Source organism: Apis laboriosa, unplaced genomic scaffold (genome assembly GCF_014066325.1).
Source record: "Apis laboriosa isolate Shangri-la unplaced genomic scaffold, ASM1406632v1 scaffold128_cov155, whole genome shotgun sequence".
Classification (NCBI taxonomy): domain Eukaryota; kingdom Metazoa; phylum Arthropoda; class Insecta; order Hymenoptera; family Apidae; genus Apis; species Apis laboriosa.
Genome location: NW_025221189.1, coordinates 45501 through 67333, shown reverse-complemented (window position 1 = coordinate 67333; position 21833 = coordinate 45501). Strand labels below are relative to the sequence as shown.

Sequence of the window (21833 nt, the reverse complement as noted above, 5' to 3'; positions counted from 1 at the left end):
TGAAAGTGATATCAGGAATAAAAAAAAAGTCAAGCTTGTGCTTTGAGAGATCCGAATATGATTGAAATTAGAATTTGTATTGCGATAAAGATGAGCATTAGAGAAAATGAAAAATAACTGGCGACATCTGGCGATGCAGGAAGGAATCGTCATATCGTTGAAACTTTATTTATTCGATTACTCGTTATTATATATTGCTCGATTACAAATTTAAATAACTTCTCAAATGATTTCCATAATGGCTCATCTCAATCGTGAGAAATTATACTTCTTCTACTAGTTATTTTTAAAATAAAAATAATTCGATAATTAATTTACCTTTTATCTTGATTCTATATAAAACTGTATTTGACTGTAAATCAAATATACCGTGGGAACGAGAAGATTGGAAATGGAAACGGTTATTGTTATTGAAGAAACGATAAATTTCAAATCTTTGCAGACAAATGAAGTAAAAATCTCCCGTTTATATATCCATTTCTCTGACAGGTTTCCACATATGTCACCGTAAATCCCGTACGTCAGATTAAAGTCTGTTCCAACTTCGAATCAGTACTTTAAAAACTGAAATCGTTCTTATCTTGTATCAAACTCGACGAAACGCAAAACGAACGAGATAAAAAAACTTTAATAAAAATACCTGCCAACTTGCACACGCTTCCACACTGCATCAGTTACACTTGCACACATCCCTTCTGGAATTCTCGATTTGAGCGCCTCAATAAAACTTAAAACACGTGTTTACAAAAAAAACTTTCACCGATATCTCCAAATAAATCGCGATCAAAGGGGAACACGTTTCAACATTGGGCCGAAGTCGAGAGCCTTATCGAGCCTCCGGGACAGCATTCTCGATCCATCGAGATCGATGTATAAAGACATTTAGATCCCCTAGCATTAGCCGTTACAAACAGCTTCTAACCTCTCTCGATGGCCCCTTGCGTCACGCCCCTGATATAACCAGCCCTGTTTAAACGCAAGAATTTCCTCTCGCCTCCAAATAAATCGTAATTAAAAAGAAACGGCCGCATCGAGGGGTCGTCGAGGTGTACCCGAGCCTTATCAGGTTTCCAACGCCAACTGATATCCCTCCACTCTCAACAGAGCGTGTTTCTCAACAATTGAACTCGCTCGATACTCGTCGGCTTCGAACTTCGACTCGACCGGCTGGAAACGATATTCGATTAAGCCTTCCTCCTTTTTCACGATACCACCCGATTCTTCCTCGAGGATACTTAGTTCGAACCGTGAGAAAAAGCAGGAGGAGGAGGAGGAGGAGGAAGACGAAGAGAGAAGTCACGAGATTCTTGGATTTAAGGGAAAACGATTGCACGCCAGATGGATGGATACAGGGAGGGGAAGTGAACGATGAAGAGGACTAGATGTTCCACTGCACAGTCACCAGGATAGGGGGTGATCCGAGGCGGGGCAAGAGTAATAAACGTTCATCCTTGCCATGGGTATTCCGGTAGAGAAGACGGATATGGCGTATAAGGATTTATCCTTTTTCTTTTGTTTTTCCCTTATTCCCTTCCCCTTTCGTTTCATCCCGGTATTTATCATACGTATCTACATCGTTTCGATGTGTATTATCATCCTCGATCATCGTCGATCATCCGAGGGGAGGGGAACGAGTTACGTAGTAATCACACGCGCACACAAACAGGAAGGATCGATACTACCACACCTTCTACGGATACGAACCGGATCGAACGTTCGGCCGCGTTAACATTAAGCTATGTAACGTTGAAACGATACTTTCATACGGAGCAAAAAACCGGCTCCGATTGAAATAAATGTCGCGACCGGAGCCCCGGCCAGGAATTAGTTCCCCGTGCGTCTCTTTCTCTTTATTCCGTAGTGAACGTGTCGCGTGCACGGGCACGGTAATTCAATGTTATATACCAGGAGACATTCCTGGTCGAACGAGGAGGAGACACACATCGATTGCATCCGATCCGACCGCCACCAATTTTCAGACGCCTACGCCGACAACCATCGTCGGCCCGTCGTTTCCTTGGCTTCGACTGTTCGTCTCTTAATATAACGGGCTGGGAATAAAAAGTGGAGAAGGAAAAGGACACGGATGAGAAAGGAGGAGGAGGAGGAGGAGGAGGATCCTCTTCTCTAGCGGCAAAGGAGGGTCGTGGACGAATGGCCGATATTACAGCCCTGGGCGGTAATTCGTATCGAGTTTTCCGGCCAACTCGATCGGAAACGCGATCAGGATGACGAAAGTAATTTTCGGACGAGATGCGCCGCGGGCTGATCCCGCGATAAGGAAAATGAAGCTGCGCGGGGCGTCGAGCGTGAAATTTATTCCGCTACGTTCCATTATATGTATCTCCTGCGCCCCTGCGTGTATCATCGCTGTGTGTATCGGCAAGAAAGCGGGGAACGGTTAGCTTTGATCGAAATTGCCAATCTAGGGACGAGTTGTTAGCCGTCTTTGTAGTGTACGGATTCGAACTGGTCTTCTCTCGATCTCGAGGATTGAGAAAGAGAGATCTTTCGTTCTTTCGTGGGTGGATAAAGTATGAATTAAGAATCTAGATAGGTTTTCTTCTTGTTGGATTTCAATGTTCATCCTCGATCGGAGATAGAGAAGTGGAGAATTCGATAACATTGAAATATGGGAATAGATTCGATAGACGATATAGGTGATTGGTTGAACATTGTGATTCGATGCGCGTCGTTCGTCGTTGATGATTAAATCTTGGATACGTAATCAAGTAGCAAGCGAGTAAGCCATTCTCGAAGAATTATTTCTTTGTGAAGCTGAATCGATCGTTCTCTTGATGATAACTCATGTTAATTCGTTGGAGAATTTTATTTTAGTTACTTTTTATTTAAGACAATTAAAAATCCAGAAAATCAAAACGGAATAATATCTAGGGATTTCTTACATCTCCTGTAATCATCCTGTTCGTACTGTTGTTCACTTAAGTTTTTTCCCTTCTTCGAGATATTTCAGTCCCCGCGAGATAAGTTAGAAAGTGCCATAAAATACAGTATAGTGGACATTCGATAAATAACCTAAGATTTCTTCGCTGCCATTATTAATAGATGGAACAAACGCAGAAGAGAAAATGAGATCTCAAAATAAAAAAATCCAATTAACGATTCTGCTCTATTTTCTTTTATTCTTTCTTTCTCTTCATACCACGTCTTTTCATTTCCTCGTCCATTGGCGTACTATATACGCATCAATCCCGTTATTAATTTCTTCATCTCACTTGCCATTAATGAATTAGAACCGTAACTTCGATCGAAACTATGGAACCTAATCCTCGTCGCTATTTCACTCGACTACTGCTTTTCCTTCTCTAACGAAGATCCAACGAATTTTCAACGACACAGTGGCACTGTCGAGCGAGGACGTCGTATTGGGTGATAGCCTGGCCGCGCTAATCAGAAGCATTCCCCGACCGACAAATGGCAATTTAACGCTGTCGACCGTCTCGGTCGATATTCGAGCGACCCTTTGACCGTCGACGCTAATGCACGGCCGGCCCTTTATTTCCGGCTGTCACCCCGACTCCACGATACGCTCGACGTCGTTCGTTCGGGTCGGACGTGGGTGCCCGCCGACCGTCCACCGCCGCTAGCTCTCTATACGCCGGTGAAAAGGACCACGCCTCCTAGCCAAAGGATTTAATTACGAATTAATTGTGATGCACAGGCGCGTGGGTAATTCCGGCGGCAGGTAATTGCGCCGCTAGATACCTCCTGTCCTTCCTCCCCCTCCTTCCCCCCCCCCTCCACACCTGTGCCTTCCTTTCGCCCTTTGTAAACCGCGCCCTGCTCGCCATCCTTTTATCAAAGCCATCCGCCAACCACCACCCCCGATTGCAGGCTGCCTTATTGCTCCCTCGACTCGTAGCTATACTACATAGGTATAGGTAGCGTAGAACGGAGAGTATTCGAATTTCGATCGAATGTCTTTAGGAATGCGGGGTTCTAAGGGTATACACGTAAGAGTTTGTGTATGTGAAATGAAAAGAAATTCCGTTTGATACGAGACGGTTCTTCTCTCTGTTCGAGGGAAGTATCTTTTGAGCGGGTTCTAGATGAGACGTCAGAAGTGAAGTGTACTCGTGGTGGATACATAAGTCGTAAGTTTGAAGTTCGTGTTGATTCTTCGGGAGATTTAAATATTCGATAAGGCTTGTAAGATTGGAAGATGTAAAAGAGATTTCTTATGCAAACGGTTTTGGACTGACGCTTTCAAGATCTCTTTGAGGTGTCCGGAATCCCTTTGGTAGCTTGTTTCAATATTGCTTTACTCACAGCATGCTGGAACGGTGAAGCTTAGCTGTTCGAACGATAAATTTAATGTTTAATAATTCTCGTCTCCCGAATCCTCGTCCAAATTAATAAATATCAGCCGTAATTTCTCGTTTCGATTATAAAAATTATTTCTAATTCATCAAACTCCTCTTTTCCAACGGTAAATAATCACCCCTCCGCACCAACCCTTTACCCTTATCCTCTGTGTCATCGGGCCAACACCGTATTTCCACGAAACGAACCAAGCCGGTTTACATCCACGTCCAACCCCTCCTCGTAATTCGCGAGTCAACCACGCACACGCGTTTTTCGGTCTTTCAATGCCCCTGTAACGAGTGGATCGCTCTTCTTCCGCCACGCCCACCTCCAACACGCGCATAATTGCGGGATAACGCGCGGCTGGCGCGAACCCTGTTTCCCGTTCCGCCGGGGAACACGCTGCTCCCCGCTTCCAGGTGTCCCCGGGACAACGCCGCGGGACACAATGCTCTCCGACGGATAACAGAATTTAATGAAGCGGGACCGCCACTTAGAGACGTCGTGGAAACACGACGTGTCCACGATTCAAAGCGCTCGTTACGAGGGGACGATCCGTGACGAGACATCAGGGGCGGGTGGTGGACAGCGAGGGAAGCAACCCTGCTCGATGGAACGCGCGTACGGGGCATCTCGATAAGATGCTTTTTCAAATCGCGTGCGTACGAATCGCTTGAGCGTGTCGAATCGATGCTTCTATTTGGGTGTTGTTTTCCGTGTGTAAGGGCGTTTAACGGAGAGGTTTAATCGAGTATTGATGATCTTGTTGCTGGAGTTGGAGATTTTGTTGCGTGGAGTAATTAAAGTGGAGTTTTCTCTTTGATTTTTAAACGAATGGATGATTATCTTATTGGTATTCGTTTACGGGTTGTACGTATCGATTATGGTGAGGGTTTTATGATGATGATTGTAATGTTAATTGGAAATTTGTTTACAGTGGTTGAGGTAATTAAAATTGTTGTGCGAATGTTTAAATGGGTTACGAATATTAATATTAATTGGGTTTAATAAATAAATAAAATTATATATTCGAGAGTAATAAAATGACAATTAATATTCTACGATAAACGTAGAATATTCTTTGGGTAAAATTTTATGACGGAACGATTGTGTTTTGTAGTATGGATCAGGATGTTCCGATTGGAATGTCAGTTGCGTAAATTGATGGATTTCTAGTTCGAAAGCTCCGAATTCCGTTTACATGGAAGTTGGAAGATTTACGTTCCATGAATTTTAAACGTTTTGTTTTCTATGTTTCTTCAATGTGGGAAAAATGGCTCCTTGTACTTGGAGGATCGTGTATTTGTAATCCTTCTACAAAATAAACGTAATACATGATGATTACTAAATAAATCTTCTTACTAGCATAACAAACGATGAAAAACTTAGTTACCATCGCGAAAAAGAAAAAGAAATATTAAATAAAATCGGAACAAAATGATTTATCTGCTGTCTGAACGTCTCGTTAATCAAAATTACAAAAACCAACGAAAAGAGTTGATCATCCTACACGCATACCGTAACTTCGCGTGATCGTACATCTGAACAAGAAGCAATACCAATAAAAATTGTTCTTTCATCGTACATCGCTCGATAATTTCAATCACCGTTCATTTTACACGATCCAATCTGAAACGCAGAACGAAACAACACCGCAACAGTTTCTTTCATCCCATTTCGCGGGGATAATTTCAATCGTCCCAATCTACCAATCGGATCTCCGCGTTTCCAGGCCCAAACCAATCATCAATTCGCATCAATCTCCTAGCTAGACACCCCAGAAGAAACTCGACTACCGCTTCGATCGAATGTTTCTTATCAACTATCATCCGCGCTTACATTTACTTTCTTACCTGGCAGCCGGTTTCGATCGGATCGTGGTAAATCGTCTCGTCGCGCGAACCAATCACCTCCCCTTGCCGCGTCAACAACAAAGAATTCCCGCCATTGTTACAGCACAGACAAACGCCTCGAGATCATCGACACGCGGAAACTCTATCACCACCGATCTACCGATCCATCAAATCACTTCGATAACTCCGAGTCCCAGTCAAACTCCTCTTTCCACCTAATAACTTCGCTCGATCCTGTCTCCACGATTCGTCTTTTCACCCCCCCCCTTTCCCCTTTTTTTTCTATTCTCCTCTTCCTCACACTTCCACTTCGGAACAACGAATCACACTAACCGAACAACAGTTTCCACCAAAAGGCATATATATATATATATTCTTTTATTTCCTTTGTGTCCCACACCTTTGTCTCTTTCACAGAAAAACTAATGGTCCATCACGAGCGAATCGTTTCGAATCGTGAAAAAAAAAAAAAAAATTCTCGCAATTCTCTTCTATCCGTTTCCTTTTTTCCCCTTTTTTTTTATTTTTCGAATACACGCGATTAATCGTTCCGATAAAACTCGATTCTCGAAATCTGGAACGAGCACTTGGAGGTGGCGAGTCGGCCGGGTTGCCGGTCTCGAAGGCGCGCGAGAAATGCACTCTCCGCCCGGCGGCGCTCGCTTTTATCGACGCTCGCGCGAACGCGCGCAAGCGTGCACTTTCTCTCTCGCTCTTTCCCTCGCCCCTTTCTAGCTGCTCTCCCAGTTGGACTAGGAGTGTTCCACCATCGTTGATGCTTTCACGCGTGTCTCCCGGTGTGCGTGCCAGGAGCGTGTACTCACGCGCTCGCGCAATCCGCGGCGACCGCCGATAAAGACGCATCCCATCGCCTGTAACGCGACTGCCCCTTTCGCGCGGATGCGTTTCTTTCACCGGCATCGATCCGACTTCCGACCTTTCCCAAGACGAACAGTCGCTCCGCTTTTTCCTCCACTTTGTTTGCCATCGATGAGATTTTTCTTTTTTTTTAGTCTTTGATATTCTATGTATTCGATATTCGGTATTGGATCGTGATCGTAGTAGGGAATCATTTTATTTTATTTTTCATCGTTGCTTTCGATCTGTTGGAAATTTTGATCGTGATTTTCTTAAGGGAGGAATTCTTCTTTGTAATGGATGGAATGTGATACAGGTCTTTAACTTCGTTTCTTTTTGTTTTATTGTTGTTTTTGATTATTTGGAAGTTTCACGTTCGATTCGAGGGTTGAACGACAAATCTTTGATATTTTGTTATATTTTTTGAATTATTTTCAATTCTTCTGAAGATACTGACTGGATTTATGGGTATTGAGAGTTAATATTTTTTTGGTTAATTGTATCCGTGATTAACCAAGAACCGAATAAAATTTGCGTAATCTTGCGAAATCTGACGGTAATTATAATAAAATTAATGATCAAATTAAGTAAAACCTGCAATCTCGTGTGAGAGATAAGATATTGGATACGATGAATGTAACATATATGAATATGTATATATGTACACATGTGCATACAATAGGATTTGCTATCATCCGCAAATTTTAATATCTATAGATCTTGGAATTAATTCCCAGCAGATACGAAAACCCTCTGTACACGATTATGATAACGTATTCTTAGTGATTGAAATTATTATAAAATATGCAACATAATATATTACACTAATTATGATTACATTTCATATATTTGATTTGTGACAATTAATAAGTTTTAAATTAAATTATAAAAAATAATTGTGGTCAATTTTAAAATTAAGAATAAAATTTTTGTTTTAAAAAATAAATGATTGAGGACCGAGTGAAAAATATTAAGAATCGAAGAGGATGGTTCTTAAATCTTGTGAAATAGTAGTGTTTGCTTAGACGTTAATCACAATGAAACTAAAAGTGCTCCCTTTTCATCACTAATACACCGTTTCTCCCAATGCTCGGGCGTTTGTTCTGATATCGCCTTCAGGCCCCAGGCGAATTTCCTTTTGTCCCTTCTGTAGTGTCGCTTCTTTGTATCATCAAAGTGAATTTCAACGCAAAGGAAACAGCTAGAAGTGTGCGCTTGTATATGATGAGTAGAATGATCAAGAAATGACAATCCAAGTTATTCGCTTTTTTAAATTAACGCGATATTGATGAATAAATACCTTTTTCAATTATTAAATAGAAAAAAAAAGTATACATGCATTTAAATAATACAACAAAGTGTTGTAAATTTCGTAAATAAAATTTCGTATATACTTCTTCGAAAAAGATAATACAAAATTTTATTTTTCTGTTTCTAAAATAATTTATATAATACTTTAAAATAAGATACCTAATTTACTACTCTCTCTCTCTCTCTCTCGAAATTACCCATCAATATATGCCAAACAATTTATCGTTTAAATTTCCATGTTTGTATTCGAAATGAATAAGTTCGTATGTACATCGAGAGATTTGCTAAACTGGACAAAGTAATGACTCAACCTACCCGTGCCATGAATAAAAGAAAAACAGCTATCAGATTCGCATGGAACGAAATCGGTAGTAGCATTCGTAATACAAGCGGCGGTGCAATGAATCTCGTGTAATTTTAAATGGTTGATCTCACTCGGATTTTCTCTCTCTCTCTCTCTCTCTTTCTCTCAATTTTAAATGGTTTATAATTCGAAATCCCCCTCCCTTCCTGATTATCAGAGGATTACCAACGGTTTTAATGGTGCTGGTGAAATGATATTATTCGCAAAATTGAATGTTTTAATAGGGGCAAAACGATACTAGTAGTACGAAAGTTCACGAACACTTTCCAACTCTGAAAATTCGAGTCACGACCACAGGCATTATTCTGCGGTTTTACGTTGATTAGAGGTGAAATTTCATCGAAAATGTTGAACGAAAATTTCAACTTCGTCGTTTTGGGATTCGACGGAAATTTAGGCTAATTGAAATAAAATTTTGTCGAGCTCGTGCATCGTTATCGAGGGGGGAGGGGAGGGGAACACATTGAAATTTAAACATGCGAAAGAGATTTGCTTGGCCACTTGCAAGCGTATAACGACCGTGAATAATTGCATATAATGTGTACGTTGTAAAATTAAAAGGATAATGTCTTGGAGGAGGAGTTTCAGAGTATTTTATAGCTTCATAAACTTCATTCGGTGAGAAAAAATGGCAGTGTAAAGTTTCGAAATACGCGTCAACTATGTGTATCTGGTTGGTTTTGCGGAGGAAGGGGGAGAAAGAATTTATTCGCGAGAATATAAAAATGTATAAAATGATGATTTAAAACACGTATATAGAGTGAAAATTACGCTATATTATTTCTTTTCAACGATGGTACCAATGCTGACTTTAAAATGAAACGAATGTACATATAGCTATAAATTGTTTCTATTGACAAATTTCAGAATCGAAAGATTATTAATTACCATACTTCCTGGAATTCTAGAATTTCTAAAATAACTGTTAAACATTTAAATTCTTACCTGTATGGTTTATTTTAATTAACATGCTTGGTATTTATATTTATGCTTAAAATGGATTGATTTGATAGAAACTGAATTCATAGTTTAAGCATTGAGAGATTAGAATTAAGAATTTCTTAATCAAAATCTTATAAATTAATAAGGAAAGGAAGATTTAATATTATCACTGAAGATAAAAATCTTGTAGCATGTATTTATGCTCGTTTCAAGAATGAGAGATTTATACTTTCACATGTTACAAGGAACAACATATTTAAATAATTACTTTGGTGTACGAAGTAACAAATAACAGATAATATCTCATCCGAATATTAATGTAATATAATCTTACCGAATAACAAACATAAATTTAAACCTTGTATATAAAGATTTATTAAAAAAAGTATCTCGATCTCCATTCAATCAAGAAACAGCAATTTCCTCGTAATTTCATCTCGATCAGCTCTTACGATCAATGGATTAATTTTTCAAAATCGATTATTCGATTAACGTTCCATTTGTGATTCGCTTCCATCACTTATCCCTTCAATCTAATCAATTCTCTCTCAAGCAATTTCATAAAAACAAAAATCCATAATTTTATAATTTTTCCCATGAAAATAATTTCGTCTCGACGCCCGTAAACGATCACGTGGATTAATTAATTTTTGGGAAACGATTCTTCAGAGGTACGCCATATTATATTCGATTAACAAAATTCGAGAGTGGTCAACCTCTCGATGACACGCGAACAGCTTGATTCGATTCGCATGGAATCGTTCCCACTCGATCCAAGGCCACCCGATGCAGATTCCCGCTATTCTCGTGAACGAGTTATTAATATCTTAATTACATTCGACTCGTTTTTGCGAGGACGTCTGGTCGATCAGTATTACAAGACAGGACGAGATTTCGCGGGATTAAATCGACCACGTCCAGCGACGATGATTGGACCGACCTTGCGAGCACGAGATTAACATTGTACGTATCGTGTTCTGACATCTTGATATTGAACAGCAGTTGTGTCTCGTAATCCAGTAGCTTAAGGGATTTCATTTTATACGGGATTTGTATGATGCATCGTATCTCGAACAAGTGTTCAACTATTGTAAAACATTGATGAGTTCGAAAATTTGTGAAAAAAATCATCAACAATATGCCAACACTCTTACATATTTCTTTAAAGATCGCACAAAATTTAAAAATTAAATATATCGAATGTATATACAAAATGTACTCAACATACAGAAACACACAGTGTTGTTGCATATTTATTTAGAATATTTTAAGTAAATGAAGTAAATTTAGTTAAATTAAATTTAATTTCCTTAAAGAATCAGATTTATTATTAATTTCCTAAAAATCTATAGTGAAGATGATGTATTATTCAAGATCAAATATTTTCTTTCTTACGTTGTAAATTATACACACGACGTTTCGATTGATTCGATAAATAAATTTATAATAAAAAAATCCCAAACTTCTTATTACTTTCATCCTTTTTTTCACTCCTACACCCTACATTCCATCCCGAAAATAAATTTAACAATATTTTTTCACCCACCAAACTTATCACACGTTTAATTACAGTAGCAAATAACCGGTCGGCTGGTACAAAACGATAGCACTAAGAAGCCGCTTCTTCTTTCAACGAGGCGAACCGCCACGCACCTATGCACCAAACGTACAAATATTTACAATTCCATCTGATTAAAAGTGTCGTCGCTTACGAAGATAATCCGACAAAGAAAAAGGAAAAGGAGCCGCCCCCTCCCACACCAGGCTGAGGTTAACATCGCGATTAAAACGTTTATCCACCATATCCAGCACAACAGTTCGCCAATTTATATTGCACGCAACGCGAAATTTTTCCTCTCACCTCTATATTTTCCATTCCTGCGAATTCAAAACCACCGTATTTGGTTCCTCCAACCCAACCCATCTCTCTCCCTTTGTATATGGAAAATTTACGATTCATTTCGCGAGCAATAATCGGCGGCCACGTGACGCCGCAATGCCGCTGCGAATTATCCCTTAACCCTTGATGAATTGATATTGGCCCCGGGTTTTGCCGCGCTCTTTTTTTTTTTTTTTTTCTTTTTTTTCCTTTTTTTTTTCCGCCCCCCGGTGCCGTTGAATATGCAATTGATTACACGACCGATCGGGGAGGCTCGCGATGCCTGCGATTAATTCCGATTCCACGGAACCTTTGGTTCCTCCACCTCGCATGTTCGATTTAACATATTTGATCGATACTTCGTACCCCGATTATTCCCCCTCCCATCTTGTGTTACGGTACACACCGGTTGGAATTATCATCCCTGCTGGTTTCTGGCTGCGAATTTTCGATCGTCGAGCAAGGCGCTTTCTGTTTGGGAGGATTTCAAAATTGTCGCCTCGAGCGGTTTATCTTTCGCTGTTTATCTTCTCGAAAAAAAAAGATGGACGATGCTTCGAAACGCAAAATGTGGGGGAGTCGATTTGCGAAAGATGATGGAGATGCAGGAAGGATTTTTCAAGATCGGTATTATCTGAATTTTTAATTCAGATTTTGATTTAAGGGTGGAAAGTATTTGTGTTTGTGTAATATAAGGGTGGAGGATATTCAAGCCTGGGGAAATAATTACGATATCGATTTCCTTTATATTTCGAAATAGTTTGCGAGAAAGTGAAACTTATATTTGTCTCGTTTATCGTACATCAATTTTGGAATATTCTTTTATCTCGTATCGATTTCGAGACAGAATATTTCACAATCTCGTTCATCTTTCACGTATATTTCGAAACAGAATCTCGCTCAACTCTTGTTGTATTGGGAAGAAATCCGCGATATTAAAAATTCTCCATAAGAAAAAGGCTTAAATCGATAGAAATTTTTAAGGAAATGAAATGTCTGGTCTATTCCGTTCGTTTTTCAAAATGAAAATTAAAAAAGCTTTTTAGCGATTGGAAATTTTTATGAGATGATCAACTAATAGCTACAGTAAACAGCTATTTAGAGCAACACATTAAGAGATGGATTTCCTAGATGGTATAAAAGCATTGGAGCTTATCGTTAGATGAAGCGCAATAAAATTGGAAATGTCGATGAAAAATAAAAAATAATTTAACGCTTTCACCGTTAAACTATAAATTTCTCATCTTTCTCCCTCAACATTCATATCCAATCATTCTATTAATAATATAATAACGAAATTTCAAATCAATTTGATCACCTAATTGAAGAATTCAATGAAAAAGAGATCTATTAGATATATAATTTTTAACTCGTCTCCTTTACCTCAAACATTTTAACGAAATGCAGCGCCCCAAAAACTTCTCATTAACCCCAAAAATTGCACCCTCGTAGACCGTTATCTATCTTTGAGACACTTAGCCGCATTTTCATCTAGAAAATCGCGAAAACGATTAATCTACAATCCAAAATTACGGTAAAAAGCGAGCAACAACTCCTTTACTCTTACCTCCTCCTCCTCAATAATACTCAACTTTTCTCGCGTGATTCGGCCCTTCCTGCGGAGATACCTCCTCCTCGCATCTAAGTAGCCGCTTCGATGCTGGTATAACTCATTTGGTATCGGACACGTTTCCCTTCGACCCATGCCCCCGCCACTATCGCCGAGAATTACGAGCGTCATTACCATTAGTCGCGGTAATATAGTAGACGGCCTCTAAACAGATAGGGGAGGGAAGGGGGCAAGCCAAGTTCCAGGGTTGCTCCCCCTCCCCGCCGTTCGTAGGTCGAGACGTCTCTTTCGTTGAAAGGAATGGCCACCACGGGCGCGATCGCTTATCGCGTTAAATGGAAGCCGCGTCGAAATATTACGCGCTGAAAAATTGGCTCGATTCGTTAATGCTCGTCGGATGGATCGGATGGCTTCGTTGTATCTTTATGGGCCGAGAGCTCGAGCTGCACTCGAGTTTATGGAATTGTAAGATTTTCTCCTTCCTTGGAGGGGGGGAGAGATTCCTCTTCTCTCCTCTTCGTAAATGGATACACATTCGTTGAGCGTATGCAATTGGGAATTTTGTTTACGAGAAAAGTTTCTTGGCATACTTTTGCCACCGTGGTAAATAGATGGGGGATAAAATGATCCGTTAAATAATCAGTTGGTTCGAAGAGAATTTTAATAAAAATTATAAATGAACCTTACCTAATTCTTGAGTAAAAAAACGCGTACATAGACACCCATATGGTATCTACGACAGAAGCAGATAAATTTTCACGACCTGGCGTATAAATCCTTTCTCCCCTAAGGGGTTAAAAAAAAAAAAAAAAGAGAGGAAAAGAAGCACGCAGAAGGGATAACGAAGAAACCCTGACACTTATTTATACGCGTTCATCGGGTTCATTCCGGGCATACGATTAAATGGCTGTAAATGCTTGCTTGGTCGCCAGTTTCGTTCTTTCGTGTTTCGCGAGTGTTTCGGCTCGGGGTTTCGCGGGCGTACAATGGGAAGTCGTTGGAACGCGAGCAGACGTGGACGAGGAAACGAGATAAGCCGTACTCGCGCGCGATGCGCCCTGATGAATAGCTCTTGAATCGGCATTGAAGTCGTACGTGACCATTGTGTCGTGGAACAGTGGGTTGCATCGACTTGCTTTTCGCGCGACGGACTGGCATTGTCGACGAAAAATCTCCACGTGAAATTAATAAACCGTGGGGAGGGGTATGGCCGCTCTATTGAATGCTTGTTACTGCCTACCGGTGAAATAGTAGCTGGCGATTATCCGCGGAATCGAAACAGTCTTATGAATAATGCATCGAGATATATCCCCTTGTATCTCTCCCCCTTGTGCCGTGCCTACCTCGTGTTTCGAGTGGATTCGCCATCAAGACTAATCTCGATTGACCCGTTGTACACCTTGCGAAAACCTATTCGGATTTTTCATTCTCTCTTCCGTATCCCTCCCCTTTCAAATTTGTTTATGCATCGTGAATTGGATGGAATTGAAAACGATCGCCCAGATATCGTGGATCCGGGGGTATTGTTACAAGAAAATCCCTGAAAATAAATCTAAATCCAATATCCACGTATAAACGATAATGAAGGAAACTCGCTACCTCAAGCTCAACAACTCAACGTGTAACTCTGCATGCGTGTTATCTAAAGGGTTGAAGAGGTCGATACAGCGAATTAATTATCACGAGCCTCGTCCAGCGAGCCTCTCACTTTGTGCATAAGACGATACACGGGTCAAACGGGAAAGAGAGCTCGTAAAAACCAACGAATCTTCTTTTTTTCCACCGGCTCTGCTTTTTCTCTCGCGGGGCCACACGTAACGCGCACCGTGCGGTGCACACACGTGAACGGCCCTTCTGGCTAGATGCATCACGCAGAGCATCTTGTTCTTCATCTCGGTGACGGTCCTCCAACCCTTTTTTCCTCTTTCTTTCCACCGTTCCCGCACGGCACGAGAGCCTCGCCCTTTCCACCCGCCGTATGCAACTTTATGGTCTCCTCTCCTTCGCGTTTTCTCTCCTTCCCTCCCTCTCTCCGTTTCATTTCACTCTTTTCCTCTTTCTCCTTTTTGTCGAAGGCTCGAAGAAGAAGAAGAAAAAAAAAAGAAGAAGAGGAAAGAGAAAAAGAAAAAAGAAAGAAAGGAAAAAAAAGAAAAAAGAAGACCAAGGAGAGTGTACACCGGCGAGGTAATCAAAGGGGTAGGTGTATATTCGTTGGTACTTTACCCCTCCCCCCTCCTCGAAACGCCCCGGTGCTCTCGAGGTACGCGAGGAACACGCGGGAGCGTTGCCGAACAATCGTTTCGGGAGCTTTGAAGTTTCCTCGGCTACACGCCCCCGTCGATCCCCCATACGCCTCCGCCGTTCCATCAGCCACGTACCCACTCGCCTCGTAGGGGACCAAACGGCGCGTATGGCGTCGGCATGGATGTGACACGGCGTGCACCAGCCGCGGGGAGGGAAATAGGTCCCGACTCTCCACCCACGTAGCCAAGTACACGACGATAATGCCGTCGAATCGGTGGCCCCCCTCTCTCCTCTCTCTCTATCTCTAACTCGCTCTCGTTTCGCAAAGAGGGACTCGCGCGCGGCCACGCGGGTGGGAGGGTCGTCGTCGATGGTGATGTGCCGATGGGTGATGGCGATGAGGCGGGATGTGGGAGAGGGCGCGGTTGATGGGTAGGCACGGATGCTTAAGGGGCTAATTACCAGTATTTTTCCCCCGAAGAGATTCGCACGATGGTCATCGTGCACGTTGGATGGTACCTGCTTTGATTTATCCCTCCACGAGATACGCCGACGAGAGAGAGCGGCTGGTCTTTGTGGCGACAGCCACACGATAGGTGTACTCTGGCTCGCTATCTTTCACGTCGCGGGGGCTAATCAACCAAAAAGAAGCTCTTCTTCCTCCTTCTTTGTCTTTGTCACCGCGCCACTCGCGCCTCCCCCTCCCCGTAGTTGCGTTTTCGTTCACCATCATCCCTTGTCATCGCCACCCTCTTCTTTCGGCCTTCATCTTCATCTTGCTCCTTCGCTTTTCCTCTCTCCTATGTGCATATACATATGTATATATAGCTCACCCTCTAAGAGACAGGTCTCGAAAAGGGGCGGTGGGGCGCCCCTCCCACCCCATATCCGCGTTTCTTTCGCGGCCGTGCCGCGAGAAGCCTTTGGCTCCCGATGCCGCGTATGCAGAAAACATCGCGGAAGTGGCCACTCATTGTCCCGGAGTGGCAGTCGAGTGCAGCTTTGCCGACGACGGGGTAATTAGTTCGTATTATACTTTGTGACATCGCCGGGGTCGGCCAATGAAGCCGAAGAGGATGATCCCTCCCCTCTCCCCCCGCTCTCTTCGTCCACGCCTCGTTGCCTCGCTTCCTCTTCTCGCGCCCTCCTCTTCCAATCCAATTACGATTTCGGTATTTCTTTCCCGGATCACCCTCTTCGACTTGTGGACGTCGTGTTTCGCGTGCCTATCATCAATCTCTCTCTCTCTCCTAATTTTTCTCTCTCTCTTCTTTCTCGATTCTCTTTAAGAGTTCCTTTCGAGATCAGCGCGATAGAAAGCTCGCTCAAGTGGCGAGGATGACCGAAACCTCTTTGTCGAAAGATCGTCGAGTGTGGATACTCTCGATGAGGATATATCTTTTCCACGGCCAATCTACGATTGGAAAACTCGCGAATAATACTCGGTCGATTATTAGGACACGAAAATTGGCACGATCTCTTCATTAGAAAGTTTCGTGGTATTTGAAATACTCTTTTTTAATTTTTGTTGAATCGATTCGATGGAAAGAAGTGTATACTTTACGGTATGCGTGGAGAATTTTTCAATGGAGGACAAGAAGGGAGAGAAGGGGTGAGTTTTTGAGAGGAAATGGTGTTTGATAAAGTTTAATTACTCGGTAATGTTCCCTGGCATTTGTCTTCTTGCTGTTGAAGGTTATCAGTGAGAGACAGTTAACGTGTTGTAGTTTGCATACTTAGAAGAAACAAGAGCCATGCTTATCGTTGGGTGATGCATGAATCCTTGCAAAGGATATTTAACCGTTCAGCAATTAATAAATATGATATCGTACGAGTAAATATCGTATGCTATGAGAACAACGAGTAGTTCAGTAGTAATTAAAAATATTCTTAGAATTGATATGATGTGATGATTAAAAACTTTCTTTGAATCCGTACATGTCTACGAGTTCAAAGATTGAAATTGATTCTGAAAGAATCAAATTCAAAACGTGGAAAAATTACACATTGAATATTCCTTTCCGATTTCACGATTTCTCAAGATTTCAATATTCAATGAAATTCGCTGTTTCGAAAAACGAAGCGATCATCAGTCGTTAAGAGAGTAGCCTCTCGAATCGTTTTTAACGAGAAAGTGTTCCCAAAGGCATCCCGAGGCGTAATTTTCCATAAGAGAGGACACTCTCGCCTCGATGATCGCGATTCGAAAATTTCCCGAGGGTCACACACTTCTGTTCTCCTTTCGTCCGCTCTGTTTACGAAGAAGAGATCCGTCGGAGACGTTGGTGGCGTTTGAGACGAGTGGTGGGAAGAAAAAGTTCGAGTCAACGATCGAAACGAATCGGGAGCTGAAGACGTTCGCTTCGTCGCGTCTAAGAAACCGACAAGGATCGAGAAAAAAGCGTATTTTCCTCGTGTTCCCGCCCCCTTATCCACCGCCTGTCACCGACGTCGTCCCCTTTTTTGCGTTTCTTTTTCGATGGATCCACCCCCGCGTCTGAAAACGACATACACCCTCGGACGCTCGTGAGAAAAATCTTGAGAGAGGGAATTTCGAATCGAGTTCACGAGAGCGAATAACGTCCTCGATGGTTCAATCTTCGTTCCTTCCTTCTTGCTCATCGCGATGTTATATTATTGACATATTAGTGCATTTACGATTTCATATCGTATCCAGGTTTGAGATTATATTAGCAGACGAGAGAAGTTTGTATGTTATTTTGTCATGGTTTTAAATTAGTTAGAAATTTTTTTTTGGTTCGTTATAAGGTAATGAATAGATAAAAGAGAGATTTATTTTGAAGTAGCTCGGGTACGTGGGTGCGCTACTACCCAAAGGACTCACGAAGAAGACTCAAAAGTCTTTCGGTCCTCCCTGCGGAAATTGTAATATTGGCAATACTATATTATATCGTTAATAATAATTTTAGATATTTGTCAAATGATTTTTAATTCTCCCTCGTATAATTTATTTTTCAATTTTTTTTATGAATCTCAATCACTTAGAAGCTCCATTTTATTCTATGAAGAAATGTATAATTTTAACGCCACGATTAGTATAATGTCAATAATTGAATTGACGCGATAAATTTAATTTATAACGAGTTAATAATAATATGTTAAATTCCATTATTGATATCCAATAATTTCTGACGAGTAAAGAATCGAGTGTTCGTCCACAGTGAAACGTTGAAAAATATATTTGGAACGAATCGTTTGGATGAACTTTGCAAATCAATAGGGATGGAGATACGAGTGATTCGTTTTATTTATGGAAGCCAATGTTGCACAAATTGCGAACTATGCTTTGATTTCTAACATTTGTCTTCTGAAAGTTGCACGAGGGAAACTTGAATTTGCGTTGCTGTGATTGATAAATATATCTCTACATCTCTTGTAGAGAAATTTGAGAAAGTTGATCGATGAACTCTCATTATTTATAGAAAAGAAATATTGCTTGAAGATATGGTAAATCGAGAATTAAATAGATATTTCTTAAAGTTAAAATCTTAAATCTTTTCTGATCTAAATCTTCCCTTAATCATAAGGAAATATGCTTGCAACATGATGAATTATTTAAAAATTACTTCTATTTTGTTTCGTCTTTTATATCAGATAGACCACGATTAAATCGCTTAATGATTCAGTTAAACTCGATCAATTATAAAAATTACGAACCATAATTAATTCTCTTCTATTTCTGGTTATTCCAGAATCACAGTTAATTGCACGAGAAGTATCGTTCAATCCCACATTTGTTTCGCTTACCACCAATACGAAAACGTAACTTCCGTCTAGGTCGTCTGCGTATCCAATTGCGGACGAATGGTGAAAATTGCTGAAGCAGCATCTGAAGCATCGGTCTCTGCCTTGTTCAGCCGCTGGCAAATGAGCACGCGAGCCTACGTAGCAGAAACTAACCAACATTTTTCAGTCGACTCGCTCTTGAAACAATTGCGCGTCTCAAGAGCCATGCTCCCGATTCCTGTGGCTTATCTAGAAGTTTCGATTATCTAGTATTAGAGTTAGACCCCGTTAGACTGTTCAATATGGAACAGAATGTCATAAATATTCTGCCAACGATTAATCAAAAATAGATAAATGATTACGACGAGAAGAACGAGAGAAAAATTTTATATACAAATTTAATTATTTGATAAAAAGCGCAAGTTCAATTATAAAAATTTTTAATTCAGAAGAATTAGAGCAATAATCCTTTTGTATTCTAGTTAGATAATTTGAATAAAAATTTATAAATTTATCTTACTCACCCTTACTTCTATTCTTAACAATAACGAAGAATCATTGAATCGAGACAGATTGATTCTTTTCATTTTCCTAATAATTTTACATGTATGATTTTTTTTAAACAACAGAAGGAAACTTAAAAATCTTCAAATATACATCCCAGTCTAGGGCATCGTGTATAACACAACGGAGTTAGCAAAAAGAAGAAAAAAAAAATACTTCGTGTTTGGTTGTTCGAATTGGCATCGATCTCTCGCAAATTTGTCTATTTTTTTTTTTTTTTTTTTTTACTGACACGCGGCCGACGGACATCTGCGGGGTTGAATAAATCATCCTCGCGATCGAGTATTCATTTGCAACCGTCTGATTTCCCGGCCTGTCGAAACGACCAAACGAATCTCTGCGATCGGGACACGTCCGTTGAAAAAGTCGGGCGGTTAAAGAGTAAATTCAAAAGCCATCCCCCCTCTGACCCGCCCCCTCCTCCTCGTCCCACGGCTGTTTTATTCTAGAATTAATGAAACATGGTGGCGGGATGTGTGTTGGTGCGCTCGTTCTTGGAACGAGCTGCTTGCTATTCTTCGACAATTTCAGACCGCGTTTTTTTTTTTTTTTTTTCCAACCAAAAGTCGAGAGTCAAAGCAGCATTAACCGCGGAAACAGATATTCGAGTCTTTATCGCGGAACGGATTATTTATCACGGACGGCCTCTGGATCTGCACTGGATCGTATTACGGATTATACGCGCTTCCCATTGTTAATTGCGCGTCAATGTCCCGTGGGATGAATCCCATGCACGTTTGGCGCGAGAGAGAGTGGAATGTCCGAGGCTTTATTCTCCGAGTGAGGGGAGGAAGGGGGTGGAGAGTCTATGGTGGAGAGAGGAGGTTATAGCCGAGGTCTGCCGAGGATTGACCTAATCTGATGTTTACCAACATTGCAATTTCCGCTTTGCTATTAACACAGAGATTATCGTTCGTTGCATTTTTTTTTTTTTCATTGAAGGGTGGAATCGTATTAATCGTATCGAGAATAAGCGCGAATCAAGGTTGATAATAAATAGATTTGGGAAGGAGAAACGAAGATTATGAAAGGAATATTTTATGATGATTCGTTTCAAAGATACGAGGATAAGCTTGAGATATTAATTTGAGAATAAATTAATACTTACTCGCTATCAAAAACGAGATATCTATGCATCATATCGTGCTTTTATATATAGGATATAAAAATAAGAAAATTTATAGTTTATAATATATATAATATTCTGTATTTATCATCTTTAAATTCATTCTTTCATCAAAATGTCTACAACAAAATGTCTATTAAAGATTCGAGACATCTCCTTTTTCATAATTAAAAAGTTAATTTTTCCAATTTTTTTCTGAATTTATTAAACAAAATGGCAAATAATTCTAGAAAATTTGACTCAAAATATGAAAATGACATAAAATAACTCGAAATTCATTTCTGTCCACCTATAGTATCATTCGAATAAATTTAGCAAGAAGCACAGGTATCTCGTAACAAAGTGTCCAGAAATACTCAGACACGAAGTGTGCAGGTCGCAGGGAGACAGGGTGCGCTCGCAGGGTGCAAGGGTCCACCTCTCTCTCGGCCAGGCTCTCACCCTTTCGCGCCCTTCTTGCGCCATTCTTTTCCCACAGCATCGGCGCATGCACGATACCTAGACCAGTCACTCACTCACTCACTCACGCACGCACGCATTCACGTATCCATCCATACTGCCACGAGTACCAACATACACGCATACTATATACATACATACATACATATATATATATATATATACACACACACGCGAAGAAAGCCACGTCGAGGCTCGACGGCCGCGTCGATGAATTCTTTGATCCACACTGTAATTAGTTGGTGGCAAGCAACGCACAGTTCCCCGTTACAGGCGGCCCTGCAACAGCAGAAGCTAGCAGCGGGCGCGGGGGTGGGTAGCAAAAATGTTTGAGTGGCGATCAAAGTAGTACGACTCTGCCCTGTGCCGGGCTCGGTGGGGGAAGGCAGCAGCCAAGGGTGGCAGTGCTAAGGAAAGAAGAAGAGAAGGGAGAAGAGGGGAATCACCCCCATCGTCGACGCCGCCACGCGCTATTGCCGGCTAGCTTGCCATTGGCGTAGCCTCCAACGACTTCTTCCCTTCCTTCGTCTTCTTCCTTCCTTCCTTCCTTCCTTCCTTCCTCCCTCTTTCTTTTCTCCCCTTTCACCAAC

The 21833-nt window shown here is 41.1% G+C and overlaps 1 protein-coding gene across 2 annotated transcripts in view; it reads right to left on the bottom strand.

Moving 5' to 3' along the window:
• LOC122720346 (frizzled-2) overlaps positions 1-21833 on the bottom strand; it is a 128575-nt gene that overhangs the window by 86029 nt on the left and 20713 nt on the right. The window contains exon 1 of one of the 2 annotated variants that reach the window (XM_043946984.1): positions 6180-6411. The exons of the other annotated variant lie outside the window; for it this stretch is intronic. The gene's annotated coding sequence lies outside the window, so the exon portion shown is untranslated. Of the gene's footprint in view, positions 1-6179; positions 6412-21833 lie in introns of those variants that run through there. 2 annotated transcript variants of the gene reach the window in all.